Genomic DNA, 17,286 nt, shown 5'->3' with positions numbered 1-17,286 from the left:
GGCTCAGTGGAGAGGCCGATTTGAAACCAAAATCAAAGAGTTTCATGATGAACAGGTGAGCACGGTGAAAAGAAAACTGGATGAAGTTATTCAACAAAAGGAGGTCCGTAAAAAGCTGGATGATAAGAAGAAGGAGTTTGAGGACAAGCTGCTACAGAAGAGCAAAGAGCTCGCTCAGCAGCTGAAGGATAAGGCCAAAGATGAAGAAGAGCTTCAAAAACAGTTCAACTGTGTTTGGAGTGACTTGACAACCTGTTGAAGACATCAACCTGAAAGAAGATCAGTTTATTATTCTTAAAGAAATTGGTTTTGAAGAGACTCTCATAATTGAACGCAAACAAAATGGCAGATACAACGACATGTCAATGCTTGGTGATTATTCAGATTATGCCATCCTTTAAAGAAGTGGAGAAATTTCCGTCAGAGAGTAAATGTACTTTGAAGAAGGACTTTACAGTCGATCTCTTACTGCATTGTTTACTACAAAGCATAGGTTTTGCTTCTAGACTCCCAGAAGACATTCAAAATGAAGCATGATCCACTAATTTATTTAAAAAGCAAGAAAACACAGTATTACAGTGTTTTTAGAAGCTTTTGTAAAGTAAACTTACCTGTTGTTGTGCTCGCAGAACTGATCTGTGAAAAGCTGAAAGCTTCCACTGTTGAGGCTGTCTGTAACAAGACTGCCATTGGTCTGGCTGGAGAGATGAGGTGTAATTTCCCAGCATTCAATGGGAACAGGCTGAACTTGGAGAAACATGTGCTGAAGTCACTCGGTGAGAAAGAAGACTTTGATGATTTCATCACCTATATCAGAAATCCAAGGAGACAAAAGCTTTAGAGGTAGAAAAATACGTCTCCACAGATCACAAAGATGAAACTGTGAAGGAAGTCCAAAATCAGAGAGGAGACATAAACATGTGGCTGAAGGAATTTTCTAGTTTGCTAAAAGATGAGCTAACATTTTAGATTATTTCTTCTCAAAATTTCAGTGACATAAATGATTTTGAGTTTCTGAAGGACGAGATGATAAAAATCTATCATTGATCAGATGAGCAGCATCTCATTGGAAAAACTTAAGGAATCCAGTCTGAAGCCTGATGAAATCCTCATTGATCATCTGTGTAATTGTTGCTTGCTCCACTGCAAGTTGCATCCAGCCATTAGCTATGGCCGTTGAAAGTTTGCTGGTTGAGGAATTATCCAGACATCTCCTTTGAAAGCTTCCCAGCATGGTCTGCCATTGGCGAGTCGGAGGAGGCCTCTCTGTATAAGCTGTGTGATTGGCTACCAAGTGGTGTTTGAGACTGGACGTGCTAAAGTGGTACTCAGTTCACTTCGACAGTAAATACAAATCATTTTGGTCTTGTCAAGAGGGCATCTGGCAGAGATGTAAAATTCTTCTTCTACTTCTTCATTGTCCCATAATGCACAACATTAGGTGTCACATAGTTAACAGCACTGAAAGAATGATTCATTATTTTAGAATGTAGTTAATGGTTTAAATATTCCTTTCTTTACCGTTTTTGACAATGTCAATTAATAAACAGTTCCAGGTTTAACTTAACATTTGCTCATTTCTTAATTTTAGACTAGTCTGTTGGTCTATTTTATTTTTTAGTCAACTAAGAATTTCATTCCATTCACAGCCCAGCACCAAAAAGCACTGGGTTGCTGATAGTGTCTTGTTTCGGTCTTGTTTTTAAGGGTGGACTCCATTCATTTTCTTTTGGTACATCTATTAGCTACAGGATTAGGAACCCACAATCTATGTGGGTTATATGTGTGAGCAACAAGGTTTTTTCAACAAAACATTACACTGTAAAGAGATGATCAGTGTTTTTCACTTGGCTTTTAGGTAGCTTAAATGTTGTGGTTGATCACTGTATGTTTAAATATGGAAGTTTGCTGTCTTTGGGACAATCTTTTCCATGTTCTGTTTGTATATCTAATATTTAATTTCAAAATAAAAAAAATAAAGATAAATCTTTAGTCAGAAGATCCCAAATCAGGAGAATCTAGAGAAGCCAACAGCTCATAGCTCCTCTCAGAAACCACTGACCCACTGCAACCAGTAGAGGGCAGCAATATCAAGGAAGTACAGAACAGTAATGGCAAAAGACTCACAGATGATGATGATGATAAAGAATCAAAGAATTCTTTCCTGTTTTGTGTATTTAAGTGATTTTCTTTTGTTTTTAAGCATTTTGTTGCCAAGCATCTCAAAGATCACTCTTGCCATGGTTTGATCATTTGGTTGGTTTCGGTGATGGTCGCAGGGATTTTCTGTAATGCTGTGTTCAGATCTTATAGTAGACTTCCAGATGGCACTTCACATAATCTTGGTAATCAGCCACAGAGGGTCCAAGTTTATTGATAAATCAATATAAATCAATAGAAGAATTTCGTAATAATGTTTCTGAATATAAAATTATAAAGGTTTTAGAGAAATCTGGAGAAATCTTTGTATGCATGGGACAAAGACAAAAATAAATATTGGATGCATGTGATTTTCAGGCCCTTCAGGATGCACTTTATTAGAAACAAGCATAATTCTGTCATGAAAATCACTACATGACCTCAGGCTCAGATTGGATGTACCAGATACTTTGTACACAGCTTTGTTTGACATCAGAGTTCATCATACGCAGACGTGCCACCCCCAGAATACTAGTGTGCTGCGAACACCTATGCCTGCTGTCAGCTGTATGTAACTTTACAGAAGTAAAGATTTAACCTCAGTGTTGACTCTGTACGATGCATCCTTTCAAATGTTCTTGGTGGTTGATTAAAAACAGAGAGAGAGAAAATGCAGTTTTACTGATACTCAACACAATTGCCAGGAAAAAAGGGGAAAACAAGGCTTTTTTTCTGATGGCAGCATTTTTTAAGACATATTGCTGCCATCATACTTAAAATGACCTTTTTTTCTTAAAATGTTACATTTCCCAGGTTAAACATTTCATAGGTTTTCTATATTTTATTGTTAATAAGATATTTAGTTGAATTCTGTTTTTATTTACATCTTACACAGTGTGTCAACTTTTTCAAGAATTGGAGTTGATGATCTCCACTCTATAATGAATGAATAAAAACCCTTTCACCACTGTTTCATAGGGTTTTCAAACATGTTTTTAACCCCGTTAACCAGAGTATACAAACCTAAATATTAATACGTTTTTATATTCTGTCCAGAGTAAAGCCTCATATTCTATAAAATCACATGTTTGTAGTTGCTGTCTTGTGACACCAACATTAGATGAGCTCAGGAAAAAAGGACTACAACTAGCAAAGTAAGTTCGATAAGATAGTAGTAAAATAAAAAAAATAGTTTGAAACTTAAATATTCCTCTTTGTTTTTCGACAGCAACAAACTTTCTGGACCATTTGTCTTTATGCATTTACTCCACTGGGACTGACTTGCAACTGAGAAAGAAAGCAAATAATAAACAAGAGATGGCAGCAAACATACGCACAGACGTTTCATAAATAAAATGAGATGTGCATCTAACTACAAATGAGAAAAGTGGTTGAAAATAACTTTATTTATGTAAATAAGATTACTCAACACAAAGTTTAAAAAATAGTAGTGCAAAAATATAGTTTTTGATTGTCTTAGATCATTTTTTCAATTTTAGTTTTCTTTGATGACGACCTTGTTGTTTGACTATTTTGGATCAAAATGGTACTTAATCTATGTCTGATTGGACCTGATCTCAGAGCAGTGAAAGCAGAGCCAAGGCAGAGCTAATCTAGATCAGTGGTTGCCCATCTGTCTCTCATCAACAGAAACATATACTATATACACTTACCAGCCATTTTGTTAGGTACACCTTATTAGTACTGGGTTAAATTTTTCCTTCAGAATTGTTTTAGTTCTTCATGGCATAGATTCATTAAGGTGCTAGAAACAGTCCTCTGAGATTTTGGTCATACTGACATAACAGCATCACACAGTTGCTGAAGATTTGTCATCTGTGACGTGAATCTCTTGTTCCACCACATCCCTGAGATCTGAGATCTGTCGCTTCATACTGGAAAGGGCAAAATAATCCCAGGTGGGGGTTTTTTCATCTTCCTCGGCAGCAGCAGTAAGCTTGTTGTCCTTGGGCCACATAGTATACATTAGGCTGGGTCTTTAGATTAAAAAAGAAGAAGATAGAAAAGAAAAACAAATTAAGCAAAAAGAAATTTTAAAAAGGCCAAACATTGATATTAACCTAGAATTTAACAGTCGGTGCATCCCCAGTTTTATCACTGAAGTGTCCAAGTTGTTTACAAAGTTCATGCAGTTCATGCATTGTCTAAAGTAGAACATTATTCTCATGAACAGTGTGAGATCTTTAAAATGCTGTATACAGAATTACCATCAAAGTAACGTCCATATGTGTTACTTATGTATTATTTTTTAATCTGTGGGAAAAAAGAGATGGTCTCCTCTGTTACTTTTTACATTTCAGTTGATGTTAAACAGTTACCACCGAGCCGTCCCATCTCATGTTTCCTCAGCAGTCCGAATGCAGCTGCCTATAGTAGATTTTGTTATGTTTTGTTATATGCAGAGAACTGATTCAAGTGTTGCCCTATGTCAAGCTCACAGAGGCTATAGAGCAGGGTCTCAAATTCAAATGAGCTGGGGGCCACTGCTGGCACTGTCATCTCATTGGAGCTCCACTATAGTATTTGAGTAAAAACAAACAAACAAACAAAACACAAACAAAAATATTTCCAAAAATGTAGTGTTTCTAAAACCACTCTGACATAGTGTTTGCCGACAGAGCAACGTTGTTGAATAAGCTTTTATTTTTTCAGGACATTTTTCACAACATGCAATCCTTCAGAAACAGTGGACTAGTCACCGATTATTTTTGCGATTAGTCGACTAATCAGATTATGCATCCATTGGATGTAAAACATACAGCTTATTGCACCAGCATGCATCTGCTCTTATATAACTAGAACGAGATTCCCGAATTTCAGTGCCCCTCCCCATAATCTCCCGGAGCCACCATTCTCCCGAATTTCTCCCGATTTCGACCCGGACAACAAAATTGCTAAACAATCCTTAACTGGGCTGCCGCCATTTCCAGCTGGACAATAGTAACGGTGACATTTAACTTATTTTGTCCGATAAATAAACACTGTAAAATTCAAGTTTTTTGTATGTATATGTTTATATTCCTGCGTTTTTCAGGAGCTTACAAAGCTTTAAACAACACGCCGACTATTAGTCGTTGACGATTTTGATAGTCAACATAATCGTGACTAGTCGACTAATCGTGGCAGCACTACTCTGGATAACTGTTTATGTCATGTAATTGGATTGCACTCTGTCAAGCCTCTACCCTAAGACCTGACCAACTTGGGTGTCCCACCTGAAGGCTAAGCTTCTGCTGGTCTAGCTTTTATGGTCACGAAGGCACAAACCCCCGACCACACTAAGGTGGCAATCCCTCACAGGGAAAACAGAAAAGCAAAAAAACAAAAAATAAAATAAAATATTGCTCATCAGATTCTAACAACTAAAAAAAAAGACATTTACCTTAATTGGATAGCCTATATCGAATATATTTAAAACCAACAATAGCACTTCACACTTTGCCAGTATTAACAAAAATAAAAAGGGTAGGCCCAGTTACAAAAAAGAGAAAGAATTCACAAAGTCTTGAAAAATAAAAGTGAAAAATAGAAATAAAGACTAAAATAAAATATCCATCCAGATCTTTACAACCAACAACATAAAATCTATCTTGGATTGGACTGGATGGCCTAATTCAAATAAATTTGCAAAATGAAGTAAGAATAAAATAAGACCTCTCAATATAGCCAATACTTACAAAACTAAAAAGGGTTGGCATAGTAATAAAAAAACACAAGACAAAAACACCTTTATTTATTATAAATAAATAAATAAATACCTGTTTATCGCAGTTTCATGGAAACTCAAATTAACAGACAGACATTAAACGCACCTCAATGCCTGCCGTAGCCAAACCGGAGAAACAGGGCCGTGCAGAGACATTTATAGGGGCGGGTGCTCAAAGCTAAAAAGGGGCACATTGAACCAGGCTGAATAACAACAACACACATTCATCAAGAATCTAATATGGGATCACATCATACTATATCACTGTTGTGAGGCAAAGCAAACATAGCCTATGTTTTACCTGATGGGTACAATGTTGCTGTTGAGGGGTTGCTGCTGCTCCTGCTGCTGATAGTGCTGGAGGGCAGCGCTGTGTTGATCTGAGACTGTAGACATTAAAAAGTCCATAGGAGAGATGGTAGCTGATTAAACAAGTGTCATGAGATAATAACAAAATGCAAAGATTGGTGACAGCGCTTGGAACCATAAGACAACAAAAAACTGAGAAATAAACTAGACTCTGCCTGTGAATCACTCTTTGCCTCTCTTCCTCCTTCCATCCCCTCATCTCATCTATCACTCTCCACTTGCTGTCCATCTGAGAACAAGGCACAACTTGCTATTGCAATAAACTATTATTTAATTATCCACACTTAACAACTCTTACACTTAATCTATAATAAAATGATGACAGAAAAATGTTATAGAAGCAAAACATTTCAGTTGTGCTTATTATTATTTTTATACTGGAATACCTCTCCAACAACTGGTACATGTGTTAATATTACCTGTGCTCTTTGTAATCCAGCTGCTGAGGGATCCACTGCCTTTAGTAGCCTCACACAGCTCCTACTATTTCCTCCTCATGTCCTTACCAGCCATGTCTGGACAATGTTATATTATGAGTAATAATTTAAAAATCCATATACATAAAACACACACATGGATGCACACACAGTGACATTTTAGACCTTCTTCAGAATACTGTATATAGAATAGAATAGAATAGAATAGAATAGAATAGAATAGAATAGAATGCCTTTATTGTCACTATACAGTTGTATAATGAGATACAGAGCATCTCCTACTCAGTGTAAACATGCTGGGGGGGGGGTTCAGTTCTGCAGTGCTATGTACATATGGACAGTATTAACATAGGGGGAAAAGATATATATATATATAAAATGTACAATATACAAGCCGTATTTTTAAGAAAGGAAAAAAAAAGTAATATGTAATAAATAGTGTTATGTATATACAGTTGAGTTATTGCACATAGAATTGGTATAAATAGTGTTATGTATATACAGTTGAGTTATTGCACATAGAATTGGTATAAATAGTGTTATGTATATACAGTTGAGTTATTGCACATAGAATTGGTATTGCACAGTGGTGGTCCATAGAGGAAGTGGGAAGTGGGGGGCTGTGTTATCGGTGCATGTGTGAGTTCAGGGTGGTTATCGCTTTGGGGAAGAAACTGTTCTTGAGTCTGTGGGTTTTTGTGCTGATGCACCTGTAGCGCTTCCCTGAGGGAAGCAGGCTGAACATGTTGAAGCCAGGGTGGGAGCTGTCCTTGATAATGTTTGCTGCTCTGCTGAGGCAGCGGGAGGAATAAATGTCCATCAGGGAGGGGAGAGGGCAGCCGATGATCTTTTGTGCTGTCTTGACCACACTCTGAAGCCTCACTCTATCCACCTTGGTGCAGCTGCCGTACCATACCGTGATGCAGTAGGTTAGCAGGCTCTCAATGGACGAGCAGTAGAAGGTCAGCAGCAGGTTGGAGTTCAGCTTGTACTCCCTGAGGACTCTCAGGAAGTGCAGCCGCTGTTGGGCCTTCTTGACGACCGCTGAGATGTTTTCTGTCCAGGAGATGTCAGCAGAGATGAGGACACCAAGGAACCGGAAGGTGTGGACCCTCTCCACACACTCCCCGTTGATGTAGAGGGGGGCCAAGTCAGTGCTGTGTCTCCTGAAGTCAACAATGAGCTCTTTGGTTTTCTTAGTGTTCAGTGCCAGGTTGTTTTCTGAACACCAGGCTGCCAGCTTCAGGACTTCCTCTCTCTACTCTGCCTCGTCTCCCTTTGAGATGAGTCCGACTACCGTGGTGTCATCAGCAAACTTGATGATGAGAGTGTTGTTGTGGGTCGAACTGCAGTCGTGGGTGTAGAGAGAATACAGGAGGGGGCTCAGCACACAGCCCTGTGGGGAGCCGGTGCTCAGTGTGCGAGTGGAGGAGAGATGAGGGCCGAGTCTTACAGTCTGGGGCCGGTTTGTGAGAAAGTCTTTTATCCAGGCACATGTGAGAGGAGGGAGGCCAAGAGTGACCAGTTTGGTGATGAGGATGTCCGGGATGATTGTATTAAAGGCTGAGCTGTAGTCCACGAAGAGCATTCGGACGTAGCTCTGCCGCTGTTCTAGGTGACTCAGCACAGCATGGAGGGCTGTGGCGATGGCGTCTTCTGTGGATCTGTTTGCGCGGTATGCAAACTGGTGGGGGTCGAATTCTGGGGGGAGGTAATCCTTGATGTGCTGAAGGACTAGTCTCTCAAAGCATTTCATGATTACCGGTGTGAGGGCCACAGGGCAGTAATCATTCAGGCTGGAGATGGGAGACTTCTTCGGCACTGGGATGATTGTGGCTGATTTTAGACAGGATGGGATGGCTGCCTGATCCAGTGAGAGGTTAAAGAGTCTGGTGAAGATGAGGGTGAGCTGGTGTGCGCATGCTCTTAGTACCTTGCCAGGTACTCCGTCTGGACCGGCCGCCTTCCTGGGGTTCACTGCTAGGAGCGCACGTCTGACATCGTGCTCCGTTACAGTGAGTGGAGCGGTGCAGGAACCAGGTGAGGATGAGGATGGGAGCAGGGCTGAGGCAGATGAGTGCTGCTGTTGTGGTGTTTCAAAGCGGGCGAAGAAGCTGTTTATTTCCTCTGCCAGCTGCACACTCGGGTTTTCTGTTCTTGCAGTGCTGCCTCTGTGGTTGATGATGTCTTGCATTCCCTGCCACACCTCCCGTGTGTTGTTGCTGGACAGGTGGGACTCGATGTTCCTTTTGTGGTCTGACTTGGCATTTTTAATCCCCCTTTTCAGGTCAGCTCGAGCAGCCCTGTACAGAGCTCTGTCACCTGACCTGAAGGCGGCATCACGGGCTTTGAAGAGTGAGCGGACCTCGCTGGTCATCCAGGGTTTTTGGTTTGGGAAAACCCGAATGCTTTTGTCTACTGTCACATTTGCAGTACAGAACTTGATGTAGTCCAGTACTGATCCTGTGAAAGTTTCTAGGTCCTGGTGTTCAAATATGTCCCAGTCTGTCTCTGTGAAGCAGTCCTGTAGTTTGGAGACAGCATTTTCAGGCCAGGTTGTAACAGTCTATACTCTGGGCACAAGAGTATAGACTCTGGGCACAAGTTTTCATCATGGTGCTGATCCAGAATCCTTCCCTTATTATTTATTACTAGAGTTACAATAATAAAGCAATGAGGGAAAAAAAGTAATAAATTTGAAATAATGTATTTATGATGATTCCCATTGTTTCACTATCCACTCTGTGCAGGCAGAAAGCTTATTACATTTTTAAACTGCAGAGATACAATAATTTTGCTGCTGTAAAATCAGCATTTTCTCTTATTTAAAATATAAATCTAATATAATCTGTCTTAATGTATATTCTTTAAAATACAGTGTGTTTTTTAAATATTATAATTATAATAATCCATTATTATGTGGACATGCATATTAGATCGTTTTAAGTGAAATATAAGCCCTCCAGAAAGACAGGAAAAGCCCTGTAACTTACTTTAAAACTAAATATGTTCCCTAAAATGGTGGACAGAGCTACAGACCCATGACAGCCTTACCCAGTGAGCCAGCAGCTATGACCAGCACTACTTGTGCAGTAAAGGACAGGTAATGTTTGTCGCGCTGTTGCACACACAGCACGCTCATTTGTTTCAGTTCGTCAGTTGCCACAAGACAGCTTACCAACGTGTACGTAACAAGCTAATACTCCTGTGTGCTGTAGACTACAGTGTGCGCTGTACACCTGCTTACTGGTTTTGTCGCATCAGTCTGTGTGTCTGAGGTAATTTGTGTTTCTCCTACAGCTCCGGACTGCAAAAAATGCGCGTGCTCTTTGTGAGCTCGTTCCCGGCTCGTAACCAGCGCGTTCTGCCGTCAAGGGCGATCATTGGTTAATGGTGATCATGTGACTGATGCAAGCCAGATCCTTTTATTTAGCAAAAATGTGATTAATAGTTAAATATTATTGTTGAGGGGCACAGACAGGACTCCACATGCACACACACATTTAAAAAAAAAAATTAAAAAAAAAAAATTGCCTCAACAAAAGGGCACTTTGGGCACCCATCAGGAAAGGGGCGGGTGCTCAAGCCCCTTCCGCCCCCCCCCTCTGCACGTGCCTGATATTTGCAGATTACAGCTCCACCACAAATCAAACTTCCATATTACAACGAGACTGCTCAGCAAGGAAAAATAGTCAATCTCAGTAAGACTGAATGAAGACAGACTAAAAATTAATTGCATCTGCTCACACATTACTCAGCTGTAAGGTTTTCTAAGTACTCAGATGTAACACTGTGGAGGAAAACCCAAAGAAATGGCAAACAGAAGTTCATTCTAATAAATTGGAAATGTGGGTCAAGTCTGTCAAATGGAGAAAGAAACTTGTCACAGTGAAGACAAAAAAAGAATGTATAAAAGTCAAAACATTTTAATTAAATCATTAATAAAACAGATAAAAATATTAAGAAGACTCCGTGTAATAAACATCTTCAGGTATGCTGGGTTGTCCTTCTTGCTACCTCACGTGAGCAGACAATGCAAACCAGCTTTCTCGAGCTCTCTCCTTGTCCATCTATTGACAATGGAGAAAGTTTTTTTCAAATCCAAGCAATGACATGTAAATAATGCACAGTGTGTGTGTGTGTGTGTGTGTGTGTGTTTTTAAAGAACTGGTAAAATCTGTCTTCAGTATTAAAGGAAAAATGTAACTTTTGATGCCTAAAGTGAGGGTCTGGGTGCTTGACTTTATCATTTTAGAGGGAACCATCATTTTAAAGTAGTGTACGTTTTTTTTCTGATCAATCACCACTTCAAGGTGAATTTAACATTTACAACGAAGAGGGTGAAAATAATGTAAGACGACAGTGCCACTGCTGGCACTGACATCTCATGTGAGGCCCACTTTAGTGTTTAAGTAGTACAAGAAACAAACAAACAAGAAAACATCCACAAATATTTCTGAAAATGTATTTTTTTTTTTTAAATTTCAAATATTGTATAGCAAGAAAAAACTGCAAATGTGAACACATTTTTTTCTCACTCTTAACTAACTGAAGCCTGTCATTGACTACCAAAAAAATCAAATTGGTACTCTCTTTATGGCCAGACACGTGCCAGCACTTTTCATTTTGCTTCTATTTAACAAAATAAAAATGCAGACATAAGCGTACACATTAGTTTTTGACTGCTAGTGAAAATTGTTTTCTTTACAAATAACTCTCTCACTGAGCTAACACAGCCAATCCCTCGACACGTTTGTGCTCTCTGCTCATATTGCCTTTGTATTAAATAATTTTTCTGCTTTTTAAAGAACTTATTTTAACATTGCACTGAACAATAAAAAAAATCCTCCCTAACAAAGAAAAGTAACTTCAAGGGCCAAAGTGCATTATATTTCTTCACGTCAATATACGGGCTGCAAATAGGGGTGATGTGGGCCGGAAGCGGCCCCCAGACCGTGAGTTTGAGACCCCTGTATTAGACAGTGATCTTGAGCTTCACTAACAAGGAGCACTAAAGTTGTTATGCCAGCACATAGTTTTGCAGCACTTTACTAGGACACATCCTGTTGGCTTTTCCTTGTCTGTATTTTACAGTTACACATACTCAGGAGATCCAGTGAGATTAATTCTAGGTAATAATTATACTGTAGTTCACCCTGCAGCAATATCACTTTCAGTTACCTGGTACACCAGGTACAATAAAATATGCTATTTTATAACTAAATCACAGATTTGTACTCTTATGTGGCCTTCCCAAGTTTTACAGCTTCATTAGCAATGTCTCACTATCATGACAATCCTTTAACCACTAAATGACAATGAAGAGTGATGAGGAATTGTTTACGTGTTTTATGAAAGTACCTACAATACTATATTATACTACAAATAAACTGCACAATTTTTAAAATGTATTAAAAAAATCCAATTTAAATTTTCAAAATTAAAAGTATTCATTCAAGTGAAAAATCCCCCGCCAATGTTATTCTGCATTATCATGGGCTCAGCTGAAATACTTACTATGTTTTTGTAAATCCAGCTCATTAAATGTGGGCCTCACAGACAGCAACTAAAAACATATTATTTTATAGAATATGAAGAACAGGCAACAATTTTCCAATCTTCTGTTGTTGAATTTTGGTGAGCCTGTGTCACCTGCAGCCTCAGTTTCCAGTCCTTAGCTGAAACGAGTAGGACCTGGTGCGGTCTTCTCCTGCCTTAGCCCATCTGCTACACAGTTGGAAGTGTTGTGCATTCAGAGATGTTCTTCTGCATAACTTCATTGTAACGAATGGTTGTTGAGTTAAACTGTTTGAGTTGAGCCTTCCTATCAGCTTGAGGCAGTCTGCCTGTTCTCCTCTGACTTTTGACATCAGTAATTATCACCCACCCACAAAGCTGGACTGCCCCGTGGGTCGATGGTGATTTTTCGTTTTTATGGGCCAATGTTTTTTTCTCTCTCTCTCTCTCTGTTTTTTTTTTGTAACGGTATAAACAATTAAAGGTGGTGGATTGGCCAATTGGTCATGATCGACTCTGGGCTGGACCAATTATAGCCAAGGAGGAGGTCGGATGCACCCTCCCCCTTGCTTGGGTAACGGCTCTGAAAGCAATCTTATTACAGAGAAACGGAAGAAAATAGCATTGAGGTAAAAAAAGGAACACGATTTGTCGCGCTAGAATGAAAAAAGACACAAAGTTATTCTGTCTTTACGCTGTTATCTGGCTCTTCTTCTCTCCCCCTCCCTCTCTTGTTGCTACTTCAACCATGAAACTAAACAATGATCAGCTGATCGGCTTTGTGTCGCAAGTCCCATCTCTCTTGTTTGTTTATCACCCACTTTGCACCAGAAAGAGGAAATCAGCGGATGCTGCGCTAAACAACAGCAGCAGGTTTAAGCTTGATAAGCTTGTTTTATAATTTCTTTAATGTTACTTTCTAGTAATATTAAAGCTGATGTTTGTTGGAGCCACAGCTGTAAAAGCTGCTGGTCATGATATCGTTTGGATAGGAGAGGAGATAATTTATCCAAAACCTCAGTGATATAAAAATGAAACGGGATCTCAGGGGCGATTCTAGGATCAGAGCTTTGGGGGTGCTGAGGACCCAGAGAGCTGCCCAGCCAGGCAAAATAAACTTTACACATCACGATGAGACTTCTTCCCCGTCTCTGTCAGTCCCTGCCTCCTTAAATGTCTCCAGCTGTCCCGAGTTCTCTATGACTGTCTCCTTGGTGCATTTAAACCCCTGTTCCTCCCTGTCCTCGTCGTCTGTTGTCTTCGTCTCCATTATCAATCATCATAATTTTACCATCTCTGTACAAGTCTGCAAATTTCTTTATTAAATCATAAGATTCTTAAATTCATCAAGTCTCTCTGTGCCTGTTCCTCGTCACAAAACATGACATCACTGTTTTGTACATTTTAACACAATTTAATCCCCACATTTGTGAAAGAAAAACAAAACACTTTTTTGAAAAGTCTGTAACAAAATCATCAAATCTGATAAAGGTTATTTAAATGCTGCAAAAGAAGAATGGATTGGAATATAAACAAATACATATCCTAACCTTAATTACTGGGGGAGAATAATGAATGATGCTCATAGTGAGTAAAAAGTAAACTGAGTGCATTTTTTGGACAGAGATTCACTTTTAATGTGTATGTAAAATATAATACAGATACATAAAAAATACTCCCAAAACAGAATAAGTTATTACGAATAAATTATTACAAAATATTAATAAAAAAAATATTAAAATGGAGGCAACTTTGCCTGTGGTAGAATGTATACAATGTATGAAAAAATCTTTACTGCAGATACTAATTTTACTAATTTAATAATACTAATTTTGTGTTGTAAGATTTATGAGTTTCATGCTTTCATAGTGGTACTTGGGAGAGCTTGACATTTTATCAGGTGGTACACACTGTAAAAAGTTTGACAAACACTGATAAGTGTATGTGTGCTTTTGGAAAACATTTAAAGCTGCTGTACAGAATCTTTGAAACAAGCCAGCTTAAAACACTTTTAGAATATAAACAGAGCACTCTGCTTCTCTTTACAGCTCCTCACTCCACCAGGGCACCGTTTGGCACTTTCTGATTCAGTGCGCAAATGTGGTGCACGTACTGCAGTCATACAGACAACGGGACGGTCCAAAAGTTGGCCTACCTATTACTGGCTGAGGTTTTAGTAGAGTTGTGGCTGAACCACATAAAAATATATCATTAATTTTAATCTCCCCAAGCAATGATAATGTTATGTTGGAATGTTGTTAAAGAGGGTCAAAAATGTTTCAACCCAGTTTGTTTTGCAGATTCTGTATAGCAGCTTTAATATAGGGAGAACGTAACTTCCTGATTGTGTGAGTAAAATCAGGTTTTTTCTCTTTGTCAGTTTAACAGTTTCTGTTTTGCCTGTCACTGTTCCCTGTCTGTTTTCTTACCTGGTTCTTCCTGACCTTGTACTTTCTCCTCACGTTCCCCTCTTTCCTCTCTCCTTCTTTGGACTGACAATCATACACAAATAGATTGTATTCAATTAGATGAAAAAATTACATTAATATGAAAAAAATACTATTAAGATCACTAATGAAAAGTCCTCTCTCAGTGTACTTTCAACCAAAAGGCAAATAACCAAACCACATGAACATCTAATAAAAGATATAAATATTGAAACACTGATCCAACATTATCCTTTATTGACGGATCATTTGATCTTACACTTTTACCTGAATGTTGCATCTTTTTTTGAAAAAAAAAACTTCCTTATATCCATTATGAACCTGGCTGTCTCTCTCTACACAAACACACACACACACACACACACACCACACAACAGGAGTTATAAGGTTAATGGGCATTCAGTCAGTTAGCTAGTTAGTATCCATTTACAAAAACAGGACAGTGGTAACAACAGCAGGCTACAGACAATTTTAAGTTTTAGATTTTAAATAGGCTATATACATTTCAATGGGAGCAACAGGACGGTCAAATGTCGCTGATTTTACTACAGAGTAGGACGGATTGTAGGGTAGCAAACATCGTCGGAAAACAAGTTTTCAACACTGCAGGTTACCTGGGTGTAAGGTTTTTCAGCTAAAAAGAAACATGGTCTGACTCCTACCTAACTATATAAAGAGTAACTGAAGGTTAAATGCAGCTAATATGTCCTGTTTTCAGCCAGTCACTTACACCTCCGCTCCGCTGCGTCTCAGAGTAGGGGAGAGGCGAGCTGGAACAAACCATTTTGGGAGGGGGGGTGGTTATCTATACTTTTGTTGTTGAAATGTTACGTCTCAACCAAGTACTGTATGCTTTTTATATTTTTAGCAGTGTGTCACAAAAACAGCAAATATTGTCAAGAAAGTAAGAAATCTTTGGGGGTGCTTTGATTCATTTTGGGGGTGCTGAAGTCTTCTCTCTCTTAATTTCAGGTTTTCACCATGTGTTGTAGATAGTTCAGGAGGTTAACTCGACCAAGCAGTCTACTTTCGGGTACTGTTTAGAATACCAGAATAGGGAGGATGGTGTAGGTTTAAGTTTATTAGACTGATACATATATACCAACAAGACAGTGTACATCACTGTGACAACAGCGTTTGTTTTCATTCAAGCTCATTTTGCACGTGACTGTAAGACACAGAGACACACACCACACAATGACTCTATTACTACATGTTGGAGGTGTGGAAAAGAGGGACATTTTGTACATGACAGTAAGAAACAAAGAAGCAGTTCAGACTAGGAAGAACATAATAATCCCTCATCAAGTAACAAAAAAAAAAAAAAAAAAAAAAAAAATCAAGAGGCCCTGACTCTCTGAACACAATATTCTCTTTATAACTCAGCAGTATGAAATGTCATGAAATAGTCTAACTCATTCACAGTAAATCAGCAGTATAGGATAATGCCAACCTATCTAATAAATCTAATGATTTTCACATTCTTTTGACTCGGAAGCATGATGCAAACTAAAACTACATACTGATTACACAAGAAGTATGATGTGGCCTACAGCGGTGTCATGATTCACTCATTTTGATTATAGATATAATGTAATATATAACAGCATAATAATCTCAAAACTGCTACAAGCATATTTGCCTTTCTGAACACACTATACATGCGCCTATATCTCTCATTGGTGTTAAAACAGGAAAAACTTAACAGAGTTTTGTTATCAAATGCTGAATTTATCCACTGCTGACATTTAACTCTCCAGCAGGACAATAGGTGAAACCTTTGTGAAAACAGAGAAGAAAAAATAAATACAGAGAGAGTCTGGTATGACCAAGCAGTAATCAGACAATAAATTTAGTTGGTAATATAATAAATTATGAGATGCTTTCTGTCTGATTGATGCAACACAAGTAATTTATCATGTGAAGGAAATTCTCTTTGTGATAATATTTTGAACGTGTATTTCTGTTGACCTATCAACTTAGCGCATTATGAGCAGATATGCAAATTAGTTGATTGATACTAGATTTGAAAAAATGACTGGATTATAAAATAAGTGAATAAGATGTAACAGAGGGTTGAAATTAGTTTCTTATTTCTAGTGTGTGGAGAAAGGTTTTATCATGGCACACATCTGTTTACATGGGAGGAAACTCTTTATGTGATACAACATTTAGCAATATGCAAATGTGCTACACATCAGAAAGATAAATCAGAAATAACTAAAGGCAATAACTTTGCAAATCAAGCAGCTAAGTTAGCCACACAACAGACCGTAGACACATTAATGTCTACATCCTCTATGCAAATACCACTTGACGTACTTAAAGATGAACAAAGAGCAGCGCCAACCACAGAACAGAAGAAATGGTTAAAGTGTGGAGCACAACTAGAAAATGATCTGACTTGTGAAGGAAAACTAATACTTCCTAAATCCCTAGACAGAACAGCAGCATTAGTGACCCATGTGTCATCGGGAGGGATGATACAGTGATTTTATACATACTTTTATACTCTAAATTTTGAAACTTCAGCATAGGAATTTGTGAGGACATGCATGATCTGTCAGAAACACAATTCACATGGCAATCTGAGGACAAAAAGAGGACATTTCCCCACACCACCTCATCCGTTTCACACCATTCACATGGA

General features: G+C 38.6%; 1 long non-coding RNA gene and 1 pseudogene across 2 annotated transcripts; one reads left to right on the top strand and one right to left on the bottom strand.

The window, feature by feature from the left end:
- Positions 1-256: 256 nt before the first annotated feature.
- On the top strand, positions 257-1,180 carry LOC109203104 (interferon-induced very large GTPase 1-like; annotated as a pseudogene).
- Positions 1,181-3,775: 2,595 nt separating this feature from the next.
- On the bottom strand, positions 3,776-6,226 carry LOC112841877 (uncharacterized). Of its 2 annotated transcripts, none has more exons than XR_003213301.1 (3): positions 6,168-6,226; positions 5,973-6,044; positions 3,776-4,136 (listed from the first exon to the last, which is right to left on the bottom strand). It is a non-coding gene; the product is annotated as an uncharacterized LOC112841877 (long non-coding RNA). The 2 variants fall into 2 exon arrangements; XR_003213302.1 differs by having other exon boundaries at positions 5,919-6,044; positions 6,168-6,210.
- Positions 6,227-17,286: the final 11,060 nt, after the last annotated feature.

Source organism: Oreochromis niloticus, linkage group LG2, assembly GCF_001858045.2.
Source record: "Oreochromis niloticus isolate F11D_XX linkage group LG2, O_niloticus_UMD_NMBU, whole genome shotgun sequence".
NCBI lineage: Eukaryota > Metazoa > Chordata > Actinopteri > Cichliformes > Cichlidae > Oreochromis > Oreochromis niloticus.
The sequence above is the reverse complement of the archived record's forward strand: the minus strand, read 5'-3'. Positions and strand labels throughout refer to the sequence as shown.